Source organism: Phoenix dactylifera, chromosome 18 (genome assembly GCF_051530095.1).
Source record: "Phoenix dactylifera cultivar Ajwa chromosome 18, Ajwa_hap1_PhDact_Kaust_v1.1, whole genome shotgun sequence".
NCBI lineage: Eukaryota > Viridiplantae > Streptophyta > Magnoliopsida > Arecales > Arecaceae > Phoenix > Phoenix dactylifera.
The window spans coordinates 15,186,307-15,207,123 of record NC_143207.1 but is presented as its reverse complement, the minus strand read 5'-3'; the positions used below and the strand labels follow the sequence as shown (position 1 = coordinate 15,207,123).

The 20,817-nt window shown below is 38.1% G+C and overlaps 1 long non-coding RNA gene and 1 other non-coding gene across 6 annotated transcripts; both read left to right on the top strand.

Moving 5' to 3' along the window:
• Nucleotides 1-212: 212 nt before the first annotated feature.
• On the top strand, nucleotides 213-12,651 carry LOC113462702 (uncharacterized). 5 transcript variants are annotated; one of them, XR_015974670.2, is made up of 4 exons: nucleotides 909-8,289; nucleotides 8,585-8,703; nucleotides 9,341-9,593; nucleotides 9,736-10,406. It is a non-coding gene; the product is annotated as an uncharacterized LOC113462702 (long non-coding RNA). The 5 variants fall into 5 exon arrangements; XR_016398986.1 differs by adding an exon at nucleotides 213-734 and having other exon boundaries at nucleotides 1,181-9,593; nucleotides 9,736-10,411; XR_016398987.1 differs by adding an exon at nucleotides 10,632-12,651 and having other exon boundaries at nucleotides 909-9,593; nucleotides 9,736-9,855.
• TRNAV-CAC (transfer RNA valine (anticodon CAC)) lies at nucleotides 8,868-8,941 on the top strand. Its single transcript has one exon. It is a non-coding gene; the product is annotated as a tRNA-Val (tRNA).
• Nucleotides 12,652-20,817: the final 8,166 nt, after the last annotated feature.

Here is a 20,817-nt window from a genome sequence, read left to right as displayed (position 1 = left end):
CCTGCCGGTCGACCTGTCTACATCCCTGCTGGTTTATGTGACATTCCGAAAAAACTCTAAAACAAATCCAATCGCTAGATTCTGATTATAAACTAACCAATAAGAGAAACAGAAGTTGAAAAAATTTTACCCTGCACCATCTGCAGCACCACAACAACAATCTAAGATGAGATGAGCTGGATGACAATCCAAGATGGGAATCTACAAGAATGAGTGTCTGATGGTCACAATGTGACACCTCCAGGCATTGCTAAAAAAAGTGGAAGGAATAAATATATAAATCTCCCTCTCTTCTTTCTCTCTCTGTCTCTCGCTCTAAGCTTAAACGCGAACAAGCCAAAGAACTCCAAACCACCACGCAGCCCCCTGCCAATCCCCGCCCATCCAATTCCATGGAAATCATAAACGCGTAGCGATTCCGCGTCGATCGACTCCTTCGCTTTCATTTCCTCGAACTCTGTCCGAAGTTTCCTCTTTCTCTCTCTCTCTCTCTCCTGCCTTCCACCGCGAGCAAGCGCTAACGCCACCCCCTCCCTCCCACAGCCTCTTCTCAAAAGGAGTGGAGACTTCGAGCTCTCTCTCTCTATATATAAGCGCACAGAACCAGCCAAGCTTCCACATCAGTTTTGTTTCTCTCTTTGGAGTCCGTTCCACCGCCGCCGCCGCCGACTATTTCTCCGACGCCTTCGAGCTCGACACCAACCTTTCCATGGCGGCGAGTGGAGCCAAAGGAGGTAAGGTGAACCCGGGGCCCTCGCGGGGCACCCACCCCCGCTACATACCCAAGCGGGGCGAGGTCCTGAAGCAAGTCCTGAGAGCCCTCTTCGGACTCGCGCCGCCTGGCCGCGCCGCTGCCGGGAAGGTCCGCCCCTCGCCGGCTGACGGGAGGAAGAAGGCTCGCTGAGCCCCTGGCCATCTCCGCCGTCCGTTCAATTTCTCCGGCGAAGCTTCGGGTTGCGATCCGGCGGTCTGATATATACCCTCAACGATCGGACGGCAGAGATGGCCTTCTAAAAAAGCATTTACTTTGTTTTTTTTTGGGTTGATAAACTCTCAACTGTTGTATACACGGTAGAGAGAGAGATGGATTCGTGTGTGAGTGCAATAATCTGCGGTTAGCTTACCCCTTCCATCTTTCCATTTTTTCCCCTCTGTGTGGATTCCCATGCTGTTGATGCAGGCTTAGGGATGCACGAGAGGAAGAAAAGTTGGAATTTTTAATCACAACTTGGTTAGTAACTTCATGAATCTTCTGGAATTTGGAGTAGGCTTGGCAGGTGTTTGGTATATGATTGGATCTTTTTCTGAGAAATGGTATCTTTTTGGCCTTTCTTTTGATTCTTCCTTTTATTTCTAGTCTTTGCATCTTATAGTTATAATAGTTCGGCAAGATTTGGTGGACCTTTGTTATTGTCTAAGTTATTGGGTTTTGAATGGGGTCGGATGCATTGATGTATGTCTTGTTTGATTTATTTACTCTTTATGCTTGTGTAAAGGTTGCTAGGTTGATTTTGCCTAATTAATTAAAGGATGGATATGATGAGAATGTGATTCTAAGCAGTTCTGCGGGAGTTAGATCTTTGGTTTTGTATTTTTTTTTCATCATAGAAAATGCATTAATTTTTTGGTTTCTATAATTTGGTCATCATGAGGGTGGGTATTATGAGAACAGGGCCTTGTTCATGATTACTAAATTGAAACAAAATTATTATTTTTTTAATCTTCCTAAGTTTAATATTTAGATGAGTATATTGATTGGTTTTTCTGATATTATGAGAATAGGCCCCTGATCCAGTCCCTTAGCTATATGATTCCTTAATTGGACAGAAATTGTGATAATCTCATGATTTTACATGTTTAAAAGAGAGCTCATTTGCTTGCACATCCGATCATGTAAAATCATGAAATATAATGGAGGCTCTATTTGCATCTGCAACTAAATCGTGGTATTTTCATGATTTCACATGGTTGTTGAAATCACAAGTCATGATTTCGTGATGCTAGGTTTCCCATTACGCGATAAAATGTCACATAAATAATAAAATTATGAAATTGAGAATCCCTGCATTATGTAGAATTTTTGTCCAATTAATATATTTTCTATCTTTATCATCTTACACATTTCTGTTTTGAACCTTCTCTCTTTAACACTCAAACCAAGGTTTTAAGTCTCAGTATCGGGCTCCTTACCTCTATCATGCAGTATCGTACCACATGCCTGGACATGGTATCTTGCTGGAGTTGGCCTAAACCCATACCATGTGTTGGTATTGGGTGTACTGAGCCCTGATACCATACCAGTACAGTACCAGGTCGATACAGTGGACCCTGTACTGCCCAATAAGTTTCGGCATTTGAAACCTTGATTCAAAAGATAACTTTCTGAAAAATCTCAATTTTTTTGTTTTTAAGTTAGAAAATAGATAAGATCCATATTTTGATATTTGAAAACTCCAGGTGCAGCATTCGTTATGATTCTAATTTTTCTCTCTGTGTCTTTGGTTGCTCTACTTTAATTGTTTTGGGTCTGACTATTAATGGGTGGCACCTTCTAGCTTTTCTTTCAGCTATCAGATTCCTGTGTTGGGTACAAATAACTTGACATTTATTTTTGGTTTGAATGGATGTCCTGATTTGATTAAAAATGGCTATTATGAGAAGAGAGAGCAAATCTCTTAGTTATGTAAATACTGAGTTGGTTACAAAATAATTTTCTGCTTTGACCTCTACCTGGTTCCATGAGGAAGTTGAGACAGTGGGCTAGACTTGGTAAATATTTTAAGCATTTTGGTTCATTCATATTTTTCTGCATTTATTGCACAACCTGAAATAAAGTTTTATAAGGTCTCGATTCTTCTCATGTTCATGTATGGTCATTTTCATATTTTTTAATCTTGTTTCAAAATTCAGTCTCTGTGTGGATTCTGGAAAAGTGAAGGAAAGATGATGATGGTGATGTTGTTCCACATAATAGGTATAATTATATATTATTTTGGTATAATGAACTCCCATTTTCTCATTTTCGTCTCATTTCCTTTAATTTCCAGAAATATAATCAAGCCTCTGCGGGTTGGGACTTGTTTAGAAGTAGCTTGATCTCCTTTGAAACATTTTTTTTTTTTGTAAATTGGGTCTATGTGGTTGCATTGGCATGCTACTGTGAAATTTCTTCAGAGCTGAATATGGAAGGCCCAGTGGGAAATTGAAGTAGTGTGACATGTAATATGGCATCTCTGTCTCTGATAAACATCTCTAAAGCTTCATTTTTCTTTGAGGCTCTGTTTTTCAGGGTCAGACACTATGCATGAATACTGAATATTTTATGAAGGTGATATCTAGTATGTCTTCGCATGGCAGGAATTGAGTAACCAACAAGTACTTTTTTGCTGACTTGTAACGTATAGAACCAGTGGAATTTTGGTACTTCATAATTAAGCTTAATTTTATATTTTCTCACATATAATGCACTATATAATTGTAGAGTTTCTAATTTGTATATAAGTTTAATTTTATTTTTTCTCACATATAATGCACTATATATTTGTAGAGTTTCTCTTCTTCGATATATTTAGAAGTATAACATAAAGTTGACCTCCCTTTGCATATATTCTGAATATAATATGTACTTGATGGCAAATATAACTTGGCATGGCAGGGAATGAGTAAAAGAACAACATTGTTATGCTAACTCTAGATTACACCATAACATGAATAATCAGGGGAAATTATCACAGCCCCAAATATAAGTCCAATCTTAAGAAAAAAAGATAGAAAAACTTATGTCACATAATATATTTTTTAAAAGTCCAATCTTTTCTTTTCTTTAATATGTTCAGTGACAGTTTAGAATTGTCCCCGCTTCGTTACTTCTGCCAGTAAGGGCCATTACTGTAAGCATTTGTACGAAGCCTAGGAAGTGTGCCCTTTGAAGGTATGCAAAATGTCCTTAGAAAATAACATGTACCTGTTTTTCATGTGAAACTTACCCTGTCTTACTCCGTTCATGGTTCATATCACTTGATAATACTTGCTGATATTGATACATATCAACTGTCGTATCGAGGTCTAGTAATTTGTTTTATGTCACTCCGGTTGTTTGTCGAGATGGCAGGGTTTGTTGATTTAGAAAAGCCTTTTTTTTCTCTCTAGTAATACATGTGGTGTTACATGTTATGGACATAAGAGAAAAATAGAGAAGGAATCTTAGAGCATAAAGATAAGAAATTTCTGACAATACAGGCGGAGAGGAAAAAGTAGAGGAAAGAAGATAAGGGTAGTTCCAAAAGCAACAGAGATGGAAAAACAAAACCAGATAAAATGTACAAAAAGATGGCTTTCTTCAGAGAACTGGTGCTTCTATCAGGCTATCAGCAGTATCTTGTTGAAATTTGCACTAAATATTTCTTTTGCATTTAGTTCATATTAATGGTTGAAGACTAAGGGCTGCTTGATTTGACAGTTTTTATTACTAACATAGTTAGAGACATCACATTCAACTAACATCCCATTTGAATGCATGATATCAAATATGGAGAGTACCACCACCACTATAATGTGTAAGAAGCAGTTTGAGCATGCCGTCGCTAGGTAAGCGGGACTTCCCAGAGACCATGTGTTACTGGCTCTATTATGCAACTAAACTCAATTTTCTTTGTTCTAATTTATGTTACGCATTATGCGTTGCACCAGCTGAAACTAACATGTCAAGCAGGCATTTCAATTTCTCGCTTTGTTATATGTGATTCCAATATTGTTTGTAAATGCTAGTGGATCTTTTTGAGAAGATTGTAAGCACGATTAAGTTAGTATTTCCAAAAGCTTTTCTCTCACAAAACAGCATTACTTATTGAAAAAAAAAATAGAATGAAAAATGAAAGGGAGCAAGAAGGAGCATATGGAAAAGAAGAAAGGAAAGGAAAGGATTTTCTTAAAAAAATGGAAAGAAAAAAGCAGGAGGAGAGGGTGGAAGAGGAGGAGGGGGAGCAGTTGTAATAGAATAAAGAAAAGTGAAGGGTTTTATCAAAAACAAGGAAAGGAGGAGGAGGAGGAGAGTACCACTACCACCACAATGCATGGTAAGTATGGCATCAAATTTGGAGAGTACCACGAGCACTATGATGCTAAGAAGCAGTTCGAGCATGCCATTACTAGGTAAGTGGAACTTCCCAGTAGACTCATGTCTTACTATCTCTGTTATGCAGTTAAATTCATTTTTCTTTATTCTTAATTTATATTATCCATTATGCATTACACCTGTTGAAACTAACATGTGAAGCAGGGCATTTTAATTTCTGACTGTGCTTTATGTGATTCTAATTTTGTTTATAAGTACCCTTATATGTTTTTTTTTGAGAAGATTGTAAGTTTCTGTAGATCAATATATTCAAAGCAAGGTACGCCATCTCAGTACCAAGCTCTGTATCGGTGCTATCTTGTTACAGTGTTAGCACAACATGCTTGATATGGGGGCTGGTTCGGTGTACCGAGTATTGGTACACCCCTGTACCGCAATCGATACCGAACTAGTACAGTCCATACCGTTTAACGGTATGGTAGGGCGTACCTTGATCCAAAGCCTTTCTCTCACAAAAGTACCAAACTGCATCACTTATCTGAAAAAAAAAAAGAAAATAGAATGTAAAAAGAAAGGGAGCAAAAAGGAGCATGTGGTAAAAGATGAAAGAAAATGGTTTACTCAAAAGAAGAAAAAGGAATGTAAGAAAAAAAGGACGAGGAGGAGGAAGTTTTTGAATATTTTTGTGATCTTTTTTTTTTTTTTAAGAACTAGGGTAGGTGATATTCTTTTGAGAACTAGAAGCGCGGTGTAAGATCTGGTTTATAATAGTTGATGATCTGTGTTAGATTTGTCTATAACAGTTGATGGTCTATGCTATGTAATAAAACTTGTCTCAGTGGGCTTAACTCTTTATTAGCAACCAAAGGTTCTGGGTGCAACTTGTGGCTGGTGCATCCCAAATTCTTATGCCTAGGTAATTATAGTGTGGGTGGGTCTCAAAGAAAAAGGAAAAAGAAAGAACCTATCTGTCATTGTGCCATGTTAACTAGAGCATATCTTTTCTTTTTTCCTGTAAATCTCAGTTTGACACAATGAGAGTGCCATCTGATTATAGGATGCTAGCGCCAAAGGGATCTTCAGAACATCACAATTAGAAGAAGCAGATGAGAACAGCGGGCAATATCCAAGTATCTAAATTTATATTTGGTGACTACAGAATGACTAGCAGATTTAAAGTCAGACAAAACAGGCACATTATACTTAACTGAGGATATTGCGGTTTGGGTCTATAATTAACTTTAACAATGACTGCAACCTGGAGATTTTATGCAATTGCGGTTAAGTAGACCATATTCATTTGTGTCAAAAATATATTATCCCAATCATTATTTTAACTGGCGCTTGAATAAAGTTATTTAACTTATTTTGCCAAATATCTTCAATAATAACGAAGAAAGTAAAAAAAAAAAAAGAAGAAATCAACCATGAACCATTCTGTACTCTCTTGGATTAGTAGAAAGCATCTTTTTCCCCCTTCTAGGTATGTTCATTCAGTGCTCGAATAAAGTAATTTAACTTATTTTGCAACATATCTTCAATAATAACAAATAAAGTAAGAAAAAGAAATCAACCAAGAACCTTTCTGTCCTTCTTGGTTTAGTAGAAGGAATCTTTTCCCCCCTTCTTGGTATATTCATTAAATTGGTAATTATCACTTCAAGATCCATTTTTTGCAGCTCTAAGTGGACTCCATGTGAAGAATGAAATTCAAATAGACAAGGAAGGTTAGTCCTATATTGTTTCTGCTACCTCCTGATCTTTATAAAAATCTGAAGATCACCATCACTGATTGTTATTGTTTCATTAGATTCAGATCCTTTGATAAGTTATGTATGGATTTAACATGATATATTATGGAAACTTCTGCTTTGTTGACTCTTGTAACTACATTGAATGTGATCTTACTGCCATATGGGGCTTGAAATGTTAAACAAACATTGTGTGGGTCACGTCCCTTTCGAGTCTTGGGTGGGTCATACCTCAGTGGCCATGCCTCACCCTTCCTTGGAGGAGGTACCATGTTCGAGTCTTCAGTGGGCATACCTGAGTAATTGGACCAGAGTAATTCAACTTGTGTGGGTCATACCTCCCTTTCTCTCTAAAAAGGAAATAGGGTTTTGTCGGTTCATTTTTGTTGTTTAAATATAATATACTTTAATTTTTATGCTATTGATAGCTTGTAATATGTTGGATCCCATATTTTCCATTTTTTCCCATTTATGAGATATAACAAAAAAAAGAAAAAAGAAGAGTAAAATACCTGGATTGAACTTCTTGCTCACCCTTCTTCTCTCTCTCTCTCTCTCTCTCTCTCTGTCCTTGGCTTCTCTCTTTCTCATCTTTTATCTTGAAATAGAGAGAGAAAAGGGCATTAGGTTCTTTCTTTCCAAATCGGTATGGGACCTTTACTAGGCTGAACCGCTCTGAACCAAGCAGTTTCCAGCGGGTAAGGACCAGTCCGCATTGGTTCGGGCCCATGAACTGTCCCATTTCTTGTTCCGTACCATTCCAGGTTGTGGCCGATACGGTATTAGTGTCAACACTGCTATATACCTTGAGACATACTTCTCTTTGTAATGCAATTGCAAGCCAATGTGTGTTGCTGATGCGAGGTTAAAAAAAAAAGAAAAAGAATGCAAGCATGAAAATGAGCCTATTTGCATGACTAACCACCTAATCTATGCGATATCTCATGCAGGTGGAAAGGGGTGAAGTGAAGACAGGGCAAGTGAATAAATTGGAGGTACCAAGCATGCAATTAAGCCTGAAAGGATTCACTCCTACTAGATATTTTGGTTTTATGAAAAACAAGCTCTGTATCGATAGATTTACTCTAAATGAGATGTTGCTTATTATAAACTCTCGAATGAATTTGTGAATGCCCAATTAAAGATGAGGTCTACGTCATCTGTCGCCTACAGAGAATAATTCATCTTTTCTTTTCTTTTTTGTGTGGGGGTTTGGGGTGGGTTGGGCGGTGATATGATGGTGGGAACGCCACCGCCAATCAGTTCATAAAAATGATGGAATAATTACCATAGTGTAATAGGGGTACAACCACTGGACTATAGGCCTCTTTGCACAAATTGTCTTTGTGAGTATACTTGTGATTTCATGTTTTAGGTTGTCGAGCATGCAATTCTCTTGAAGGATGCATAATTTTTCATTGCACTAAAATGGAGAAGGCTATTGTGACTACTATTGATGTTCAGGTGCTTCCAGTTCTAGCATAAGTTACTTTCTAAAACTTAGTTTTCTGGCTTCTGTGGTATCACATTGTTTAAACTTCAGCACATAGTATCATAGTTCTCTATGGTTAAATCAATAGTATATAGCCATTCTGGTGATGATCTCTCTATGCTTAGAGGTTGTACACTGTCAACTTCATTTCTTTCTTTTTAGATATCATGTAACTTTTCTCTTACTTTGAAAATTCTTGGAGATAATCGAACTCTTATATCCTTCTTTGTGTGTGCTGTTTGTGCCATTCTCCTTATAACTGTTTAGCCAGGAGTCATCAAGTGTTCATGAAGTGGAGGGAGAAGAAATTCCTACAAAGCAAAGAGAAACAAAATTGCTGTTTTGGTTTCGGGCAGGCTCTGTTTGAAAGAAACAAAATTTACGAGGTAAGCTGAGGATGTTACACTGGCTGTTAACGTTCCTCTACATTACAAGCAGGTCTGATCAAAGGTATGATGAGAAAGAAGACAGCGGCGAGTAGGGCCTGCACTCAGATGGCTTTGCTTACGTCGATGACTAAATAGTTCTTCACTTCCGAATTGAAGAAAAAGTCTGGGTGGTGTAGTTGGTTATCACGCTAGTCTCACACACTAGAGGTCCCCGGTTCGAACCCGGGCTCAGACAATATTTTTGAAAAAGGGAGTAAAAACACTATAATTTGTATATATATATTTTTTTTAAAATCAGGGGCAAGCAGGTTTACCACCCAACCATATACAGCTTGTATATTTTGATTTTTGTCAATTTTATTGAACTAAGATTGAAAAGGTTATGTCATCTCAGAGTAGGTCAACCTTTATACATGCTATCAGAAGAAAAACAAAAGGGAAGGGAATCTGGGTGATTTACCTTTCATCCTTATGCATTCTGTGGGTTTTGCTTGGTACTTCTATGTCTTGACCACTTCTTCTTAACTAATATAGTTAAGCATTTGATGGGTTCTTTTCAGGTCCTTATATATTTTCCTTTACCATCCATCCAACTTTTTCACATAATGCAGCCACATTTTGCGAAATTTTTCAGGGAAAAAAGAAGGCTTTTGGTGAGAGTGACAGCTTTGGAGCTGGGAAAGCGAAGGTTGTGGAAAAAGGTCTTTCATGGTGATTGCTGCAGCAACTAGCAGGGTGACACCCTTCTCTACCTGACGACTCCATGCCTTCGGCGTCAGCCGATTGCAATTAGCTGATTGATGATGGATCTGAAAGTCTTGGATAGTTCAAGTGATTAGAGGATGGATGTGAAAGAATGAGTGCATCATGAGAGATTGGATCCTGAGGTAGTTTGATGGAATAGTATATACTATTTACGGTTGCAGAGTCCTTAAGCTAGAAATCTGTAGATGCTATTTTGTAGATGAACTTTATTTTTGGTTGCTGCAATTTTGTTGTTAACTTGATATGTCCTGACTTTGATTCTAGGGTTCAGCCAGCAAGCATCAAAGTCTTCATGGAGTAAGTGGAAAGAGAAGACCACAGCTTTGAGTGGTAATGAGGTGGTTGATTCGACTTTGGTTGAAAGCAGCAGTAAGATTTGTGAAGGTAAAGTGGAGTTAATGTTTTAGTATGTTATTTGGTGCTGGTCCCATAAAAAGTGAGGTGACATGGAAGACACCGACAATTAAGCACTATTATAATCTAAAGTGAGGTCTTGGGATAAGAAGGTCAACATCATAATCTAAAGAAGGTCAACTTTATTAGGAGAGCACGGTTTCTCCTATTTTTTTTGTTTTGTGTGGGCTTTTAAGGTGAAGGTCATCCTTTTCCTAAGATTAAATGTTTCAAAATAGGATTCTTTCTAATATTGGGAGATACTTAACAGTCAAAAGAAGAGGATAGCTCTGCGGACGACCAGCCGCACATCTTTGAGGAGAGCCACGTAGAGTAAATCATGGGTCGTTGGGCCCGCCTGGCTCCTCTAGCCTTGTCCAAAATTTGGTGGGCGGGCACTCAACTTAGACCCATGCGATGGGCCTGGAAAAAATATTAAAAAAGCCCAATCTGAAAATTAAGCTGGGCCTAAAAAAATAAAAAAACCCAGCCCAGACCAATCTAGCTTGAGATAATTATGTATATTTAATATATATATATATATATATATATATATATATATATATATATATATATGTATATATATATATATATATATATGTATATATATATATATATTAATTATTAAAATTATAAGAACTTATAGTATTCGGGTCTGTTGGGTGGGTCTGGTGTTGGTTTGAGGCCCGGCAGGCTGGGCCGGGTCTAGGCATAAACATTAGGCCTAATTCTACTTGAGGGACTGACCTGGCTTAACATTTGATCAGCTCTGGATTCAATCTATGGTGCAAAGCAGAAAGAAGGCTGCTTTGAAAAGATTTTTGATATCTCGGTCTGTGGAGCTGAGTTGAGAGTAGTTCGAGAGGAAATCAGCTATGCGAGGCTTGCTCCTAGGATATATTGTATTTTACTCGAGTAAGACAGCTGATTGGGTGAATCATGAGACCTCTTATTGCATGACATTTGAATTGTAGTAGGGGGCTGCATCTTCTTTTTAAGCTGCAGATTAGGTAGCTTTTTATATGGCAGTGCACTTAAGTGGAACCCTTTGAGTAAACCATAACATTGTTACTCCGCTTCTTTGTAATGTTTTATTTTTTGATCTTGTTGGATTTATAATAGGATAGCATGACTCTTCCGCCTCATTAATAAAAAAGAGAAAAAAAAGAGCACGCCCTCTCATATGCCTTGAACTCCGATTCATCTCTTTTCCTCTGCTCTAAGATGTTAAAATATTTACAAAAAAAGAAAAAAATAAAAAAATAGAGAAAAAATAATTTTAATATTCTTTTCCATCATATTCGGTACATCTATGGGTTATATATACTTGTATATAGACTCCATATAAGAAAAATAAATAGGTTGATATAAAATCATACTAATAAACAAAAATAATATTCGCTGATATAAGTTATTATGTAATCCGTAAAATTACTCTAATAATATAATGCTAATAAAAAAAAATACTAACCGATACAGGATCATGCTAAAAAAGAACATAATATTAACTGATACGAAATCTCGAAATCATATGATTTTCGTTATATAAGTAATTTATATTTAGTAGATCGTGAGGAATCTCCATTGTCCAATGTATTCTCAAATTTGAGTAAAGATCCACTCAAGTATAGCCAAATCTACTTTCTATATATATATATATATATATATGTATGTATGTATGCATGCATGCATGCATGCATGCCTATATGCTAAACTCTGAAGTACCTGATCAGCCACAGCACGTGAATTGACTAACAATCCAACACTACATTTTTTTTGAAGTGATCCACGTAATTCTCACATGGCTGATGGCCCCACTCTTGTAGGTCCAAAATGGACGTCCTCATCATTATTTTTTTATTATTTTTTGGGCACAGGAGAGGATGGTTTGTTCCTCGTATCCTTCATATCTACATGGTCGGCCCCAAATGGGTCCCACCAATAATTCCTTATAGACCCATGCCTCGTCTACATTCTTTGATACGTGGACGTAAATGAAAAGCGTGGCTCGTAGAGGAAGGGCCATTCATGCGCGTGCATTTGGGTGTTTATTGGGGTGTCTTTAAAATATTTCGAGGTTTGTCCGGTCCACCAATCCCCTGTTCAAACATTGACCGCGTGATCCAATCATGATCATAGCGTCCTCATCGTTCGTTCCATGCAGCCCTGGCCAAAATTTGCCAAGCAAATGTCGTCCCAACGGTGTCGGGTGGGTCCCATAAACCTACTTAAACCGCGTAAAACCACCTTCCATCTGGCTGAAAAGGAGTCCACCTTTTTCCTATAAAATTCCATGGCACTCTCACCTCTCGCCGCCCAAGCGCTCCGCCTCTTTGGATGGCCAGTGCGGCGGAGATGATGGTGAAGCCTTGCTCAGGACCTCCGCCGCCGCCGCCGCCGCCGACGCCTGTCCATCCACGAAACGTGCCGAAACGGGGCCGGGTGCTCAAGGGCATCGTGAAGTCCATCTTCCACTCTTGCATGGGTTTCTGTGGCTGGAGAAGCACCGGGATCCAATCCACCACCATGAAGAACATCAGAAAGGGCTAGCTAGAACAAGTCTCGTGATCCCCAGAGAAGATCATGAACTAGTTTATATTTTTATATTGTTTCTAAAATGATGCTGTGTTGTATTATATCTATTTACTCTTGTTAATTATGTAATCGTTGAATATGATGCTTCAGAAGGTATGCCTGTTTTGAAATACTCAGCAGTTTCTATTTTTTTTGTTTTCAATTTTACTGTTCTCATCGTTCTGGTTCCTCTCGTAATGGTAGATCCCAAGGGAGAAAAATGAGTGAAGTACGTAGTTGGCACGTGTGAAAACACTGAAGCACGAAGCTAACATAAGTCAGTAAGGATTCACCACCCTTTCATTTTTATATTTTTGACTTTCTAAAAAATAATGAAAAAACAAGAGGAAGAATTGCCGCAACTGAGAGTCTTTGCTTGAACTTTAACAAAAAAAAAAAAGGGGAATGTCGGAGGGATTATTACGTTCACAGGACATGCTGCATTAATTCCAGCAGGGTTGGTGCGTGTTGAAATGAGAATATTTATCGTTTTTAGTGGACTTAAGATGTAGTCGTCAACTTGTCGAGGAAAGCTGGGAAGCCACGCCAAGATTTCCGACGCTGTCTACGCGTTGATGGAGACCGGATGCAAAAGAGGTCCTCTGTTCCGGTAGTACACGCTCTTCTCCGCTCATCTCTCACGCAGGCCGTCTCTCTCTCTCCTACGCTCTTTCCTCCTCCTTTTCTTTTCTTTTCTTTTCTTTTCTTTTCTTTTCTTTCTTTTTTGTAAAAAATAGGAGGAAGGAGAGGAAACCTGACCCGCATAGCAGCCCCCACTGGGCTCCGCTTCTACCAAAAAATGTTCGATGCAAGCCGCAAATTTTCGTGCACCCTTTCCGACCTGTGGGTTTCCCCCGTTGGGTTCCTTATCCACGTGTGAGTACGTCACCCTAGCGCCACCTCGGTACCAACAGACCAGAAAATACTTTCACTGTGTGCAGTTCAAGCGGGAGGCATCCGGTCCCCATATTTACGTGCGTTTCGAACCTGGACCATATCGGTGGAAATAAATCCCTATTCCATCGATGCTACCACCTTGGTGGCATGCTTTTTTCTCCTCTGCTTTTCGCTTCTTATCCCTCTTCTTCATCTATCTTTATCTCTCTTTTTTTTCAATCTCATGTAAGCGCATAATCTTTATTTTCTTTTCCATTCGTAGATCGGTCCGCTGGTCATCTACGTCCATTAATTACCAACCAATGGGTAGGATGAGTGTTGATTTCTAATAAAAAAATATAAGTAAATCCATTAAATCATCCACTAGTTGCTTTGAGATGCATGCAGATGGTTGATAACTGAGTTTGGAGTGTTTTGAGACCTATGCGGTGGGTGATCCAATGGTGGATTCATGCGGTGAATCGAAAGATACAACTACGATGTGATTATTTGAGGTATTTCTCGGTGGTTTGGGTTGTATCTATGACGCAAGAGAATAATTAACATATTTTTCACAATGTCCACCGTTGGATCGCTGTATGCACATATCTCAAAGAGTTCATTGCAGGATCCAGCCGTGGATTGGCCCGAAGAAAGGTGATTTTTTTTTCGCACGAAAAATACAACCCAAGCCCTTATTTTAAGAAACCGGAGCATCGAAGTTTAAGCGGGGCCTGAGCCCGGCCCAGTTGGCTTCTCTCCGAACTCTCTCCCTCTCATGCCGCCCAAGCCAACAGGACCGGCCTGATCTGGTCTATATAAGCTACTCAGTATGAGCATTGCTCCGGTCTTGGATCTTTAAGTCCTGGGCCTGCATATCTTTTGGGCCGCATTTGTGTAGGTTCAAGAGTCGCTAATCTATCTAGCTCTAAAAACCAATGCATGCAAAAAATTCACCTAAGGAGCATTATATCTAAGCCATTGAAATCCAGACCATGTATACCTCCTGTTTATATTTCAATAAGCTTGCAAACCTAAGGAAATTGTATATTAAATTTCATCCAAAATAAATGAACTATCAATTACCATGATTTACAGCATCCCAATCAAAAGATAAAAGAATGAACCCATTTTGTTCATTCAAAATGTAAACGAGCTACTTGTTTTCATGTGAATAAATCAAATTGTCATGTTTTTGCATGATACAAACATTAGAATGTTGTGAGAACCAAATATTTCCATGATCAGCACAACAACTACTTCCTCTTCAACATCTTCTTCTAGGTTCACAATTTTCTATTTAAAAAATAAACCTTGAATTATGAAATAATAAGATTTATTTTTAGATATTCTAAAATTTAGTTATTTGTGTCATATTGCAATTTATATTTTTTGAAATGTTGGAGGCAACCAAAAACAAGGCTAATATACTATTTGGTATTATTGTTAAATTAGAGTGGTCAATTGATTAATATAAAAAAAATCGTGGTTTACAAGCTTATTAACATAAATCCATGCAATCTAATTGACAAAATTTGGTGAAATTGTTTGCCACCAAGCAATAAGCCTAGGCTTGCAAGTTTCCAATAATATGCATCAACTTAACAAGTTTCAATTAATTAAACTCGAACGACCTTTGTTGTGCATGATATTATCTTATAATTTTTTAATCTTTGAGGTTAAAACCTAACTATATAGCCCGAAAACTATAATTGGCATATCCCTTTTAAGAAAGAGATTTTTGGTAGAGTGTAACTCTGGCTCTTGTTAACTTGTTTATTAGTCATAAAAGCCACAATAGAACTTATAGTGTGTTAATGATCGAACAATAAATTAACTTACTACATAAGGAGAGTATTACACCTTTCAAGTTATAATTAACAAGTATTTGTAATTGTCTCACTAAACATGGTAGAAAATTTATGCTTTGTACATTGTAGTATCATATTATTTAAGTTATTATTTGCCTGTTGGTTGAAGTTGATTCATACTCAAATACATAATCTCGGTTTCTAACATTGAAAATATGATAGATCTTGAAAATTATTAATATTTAAATGTCTTAATTGTAACAATTTCTGCATTATTGTTATAATCACACACCTATCGGGTTAATGATGGATTCAAACTGCCGTCTAATACAAATTGCTATGTTAAAGTTTACTTATGAACGTTTTTCTGTATGTTCTTTAAGTAAATATAAAAAAAAAGTCATCAAAATTCAGCAATTTTTATGTGACAATATTTAAGTAGTCTATATGACCATTGTGACATAATAATATTCCAACAATATTTTTTGTAGGCATAAACATGAATTTCTACAACCAAAACATATCAAAAATACAAAAAACAAAATTTAAATCCACAAACGTATCCAATATTCATTGATAAAAAAACATGCATGATCAATTATTACATTATATTTATATATTTCACATATCCATTGATTGTAGTTCAACTTTTTGGACATTGTTGACAATATGAATTTATCGGAAGCCCTCTCTGCTTTTTGCTCTTATACTTCCAAAAATTTAAGAGGAATGCATTAGCTGAATATTTCTACTGGTCTGTACTTACTTGGCATCCTTAATAATTGGTAGGTTCAAACAATAAGACCGATGCACTCTCCGACTGCTACCCTATAATTATAATTAATGGTGGTGCTCATGAATAAAATCAAGGATGGCATAGAAGAAAATGGAGGAGCTGGTTTGGGGTTGTTCATTTTTAAACTATGAAACCTCAACATGGACCACGTCCAAATCCAGCATGGGAGAAATTATACCCTACATAGTCTACCAACTCTAGACCAAACCAATAGTAACCCGACATATATTTACCGAATTAAATTAAAAAAAACAAACCCTAGCTTGTCAAAAGACTGCTATGTGGTCGTTCCGGAAAATCGGGTCGCAATCCTAATAAAGAAATAGCAATTCTTCCATTGTTTCCAAAGAGATGGTTCACTGTGTTGCCAAATTGACTGATGATCCCATGGTGGAGGTCCTTTCTTGGTTACCAACCAAGTCCTTTTTCAGATTCCAATGCATCTCTAAGGCCTGGCTCGCCCTTTCCTATGATTCCTACCATTAAAAGTTCCCTTACGTTGCATGTCGCGTCTTCTTCAATTTCATATCCGCTTCTCCGGCATAGCTGTCGAGGTTGATGCCTCGTCGTTGTCACGACAAATGACTGTCACTTGGTAACGCATGATACTTCTTCTCCCTTCCGTTGTAATTTGGTATTTTAACAGCACTTTTTTGATTCATCCTCCTTTTGCCAATTAAAGGGCTTAGAGTAACCACTAAGCTGGTAGAGAGACAAAAGGAGCAGAGAAAACCAAAGTTATTATATAGAGTTCCCTTCCTTCATTGTCCCATACCATCTAGTATCTTGGCCTGCCATGGGGCTTTGGAGCGGTCTTAGGCTTGGGGTTCAGTGGCATGGCAATTGTAACGAGCTTGTAGGAGTTCTTTACCATCCAAAGGCTGCCGTTAGAGTTGGTGTCTCCGACGAACTATGAAACAAAAGACAGCATGATAGAAAGGCGAGTCTTGCAAAAAAGCAGCCATGCATAGCTAGTAAAGAAGCTCAGAACAAGGTCAGCAGCTGATGGAGACTTTAGCAATGGGAGCTACCTTCTTTTTTTTCTTTTTCTCTGGGTCTGCCTTAACCCCAGCTTGAGCTAGGCTCCCTGAATGAGTTCCATTTGTTGGAGCTGATTTATCCATGAAAAGGCTACCATATCTATCCTTCCATGCGGTCCAGCATAAAGCCACAAGGAAAGATGGAACTCTTCCTCTCCAACAACTACAATTGCACTCCGTTTGAAGGAAACCCCGGTTCCAAAATGACGGAAAGGAGAGAAGGTATCTTGACATCTTAGAGCCAAAGGAAGTCAACATGAAACAGTTTTTTATTCATATAATATGAAAAATGGAGCATGAAAAAGAATTCAAAATGTAAATTTTTTGCATACCAACATTTTTCAGGCCTGTTTGCATATTTCTTCAGGGCTTTGGCCCACAGACCCTATTTTCTAAGGGCTCACCTAAATCCCACCCTAAATTCCGCACTCCGCGAGCATAATAAAGGAGAGTGCAAAGACTCCTTGAGTATCTTAGTTTTGCAAAGAATTATATTTGAAAATGGATTTAATTTAGGTGTTGGATGGTAAAAGGTAAGTTGAGTCTATTGTTCTCCTATGAGTCTGATTTCATATTGAAATGGGAGTTCAGTGAATAGCCGGATGGAACCAAGCTCTGAATTTTTTTTTGAGTTAGAAACCGGGTGTTGGATTGGTGGACGTGTTAGCCGAGTGGAAGTCCAAATATATCTTGATTCTGAGTGAAAAATAATATGTGAGTATTTATATAGAGTTAGTAGGGCGATTCTTTTAGAAAGAAGAGTCAAGAAACTTATGCTGCGTTCCAAGTGGAATAAAAGAAAATAAAAGTCGGTAGAAAACTTTGCAATCCAAATTCATTTACCTTACTTAATCCTGAAATAAATTATTCCGCTGCACGCAGATAGAGTAATTTATTCTAGACTAAAAAGGTATGGGAGCAAGTTAATTCATTTATCCTGGATTAATTTATTCCGCTTCTAGAGATTGCTTTTGGTGTTTCATGCCTTCTGTGAGGGGCACCGTCTCTTGCACCCGGAGAGGGAGAGAGCATGATCCAAGAGTCAAGATAGCCATCGTCTTATAATATTTTAATTAATTAATTTTTATATTTTTCTCTCGCGGTATATTTCTTTCTCATTGCATTAGTGCATTATGTTTTTGTGCTTGATTTTATAGTAGCAGGCATCGGACGGTCTTTCCTCCTATGGAGGATTATACCGTTCTGCAAACCACTTCTCTCTTCTTCTTTTTTTCTTTTCTTTTTTTTTTTTTTTGGTACAATGGTATGGATACAACCAACAAACTCAAAAAAAAAATAATACAAAGTATCAGGCGTAGACACATGGTCTTTTCAGATGAAACCTTCATAGTGGTGAACCATAAAAAAGACAATCTAGTCAGCAGCATTATTTGCCTTCTTATAGACATGTGTCGTCCGATAGGAACCACACTCATCCAAGAGTCTGGAAATGTTGTACAGCAATGGCCTATTGCTAGCACCGCATCTCCGACCCGGATCTACTCGATCATCGTAGCCAAGTTACTCTCGAGGAAAACACAGCTACTTCTATTTAAAAGCCAAGCATTTCCCACGAACATATTAGATGTCCAATATAAGAAAAAGAAATGCATCAGAGAAAAAGAAGCTAAATTAATTCATTTCTCACTGCCCACGTTCTATCTTAAAGTATCAGAGGCTGGCAGAGCAACGGCTAGCTATCCCAACGGCTAGTTATTCCAACGGCTAGCTATTTCAAACTCTTGTACTATTCCAACGGCTAGCTATTCCAAACTCTTGTATATATATGGGACAAAGCATGTATCAATAAAAGAGTATCTTTCCTCCAATCTTAGTTTTCTTCACATTTATCATGGTATTAGAGCAATTTTAATTTTTTTTAATGGCGTCATCTTCAAGTTCATCCTCGAGTTCTATCTCGAGTGCCTCTGCTTCCATACCCCATATGGCTGCTGATCCTTCTAGCCCATATTTTCTCCACTATGGCGATAGCCCAGACATCATGTTGGTTTCACAGCCCCTTGATGGTGATAACTACCCCACCTGGAGCCATTTCATGTATATGGCATTAAGTGCCAAGCACAAAATCGAGTTCATTGATGGGTCTCTTTCCAAGCCAAGCCCGACTGATCCTCTGTATATGCCATGGGTTCGTTGCAACCACATGGTCCTCTCTTGGATCATCAATTCTATCTCCAAAGAACTAAGTGCTAGCGTGATCTACATCGACAATGCCCGTGACATGTGGCTTGATCTCAAAGACCGATTCTCCCATAGCTAGTTCTCGTATTTGTCAACTAAAGAAGGCAATTTCCTTCCTTACTCAAAATCAAAATTCTGTAAGTACCTATTTCACCAAACTCAAAAGTTATTGGGATGAGTTACTCAACTTTCGACCTCTACCCGATTATTCGTGTGGCGCTTTCAAGCAATTGGTCGAATACCAACAGCAGGAGTATGTTCTCCATTTCTTAATGGGTCTCAATGGCTCGTTCTCTAATATACGTGGTCAGATTCTTCTTATGGACCCCTTGCCACCTATTAACAAAATATTTGCCCTTGTTATTCAAGAAGAAAACAGTGAGATATCACTGCTTCACCGTCCCTCAATCCTGACTCCACTGCCTTGGTCAGCAGGACACATACTACTTAACAACCTCCTCGATCAGACGACAAGAAAAATAGCTCTAATTTTTTTTTGTCGTGGGCATCCAACATGCTCTCATTGTAACATTGTTGGACACACTGTTGATAAATGCTACAAACTCATGGGTATCCTCCAGGCTATCGCACCAAGAGTCATTCTTAATGCTCGGCCAAGCAGATGCTTCACAACTGCCAATTACTCAAGGACAGTGCCAGCAACTTCCTGCTCTCCTCAAGAGCCCTTCTCTCTCTCAAGCCTTGGCTAATCATGCAAGTAACATATTATCCTCACAATCTCAGCCTACATCCAATCTTGCAGGTACATCCCTTTGTCTCGCCTCATTCTCTTCACTTAAAAATTTTTGGATTATTGACACAGGCATGACCAACCACATGGTCGGATCCGTCACTTGCCTCACTTCCATCACTTCGACTCTTCAAGCTACTGTCAAATTGCCCAACAGTGATGTTTCTTCTGTCACCCACATAGGCACTGTACACCTATCAGATTCCCTTATTTTACATGATGTTCTTGTCGTACCTTTCTTTTCCTTTAATCTTATTTCTGCAAGTAAGTTTGTTCGGTCACTTTGATATTGATTTATATTCTTGCTTGACAATTGTTTTATACAGGACCCTTCCACATGGAGGACGATTGGGATGGGTAAGAAATCCGCTGGCCTATATCACCTGCTACATGATCTGGTTGGCTCGCCTGCTGTTGCGGCAACTGTGGTTGTCACTTCTCCATATCTATGGCACTATCGTCTTGGCCACCCTTCTTTATCTCGCTTAGAATTAGTAGCACGTTCTGTTTCTAATATTTTCCTCTCTTCAAATCATCATTGTCCTGTTTGCCCTCTTGCAAAACAGCATCGTTTATCTTTTCCAATTAGTTATATCAAATCGAAAAATGCATTTGACTTAATTTATGTTGATATTTGGGGACCGTTCTCTACAGTTTCTCGTGATCGTTATTAATATTTTTTAGAATTTTTTGCATGAATATCTTCTTAAATATCAAATTTTGCATGAATACCCTTCCAAAATTGATATTTGCATGTATGCCCTCTTAAAACACTTATTTTGTTATTCTACCCTTTTTTTTCTTTTTGTTTTTGCATATGTACCCATGCTATTTAACGACGTTAAAAAAATTAACGATTTCAAATTAAAATGACTAAAATACCCTTAATGGGTAGACATGCAA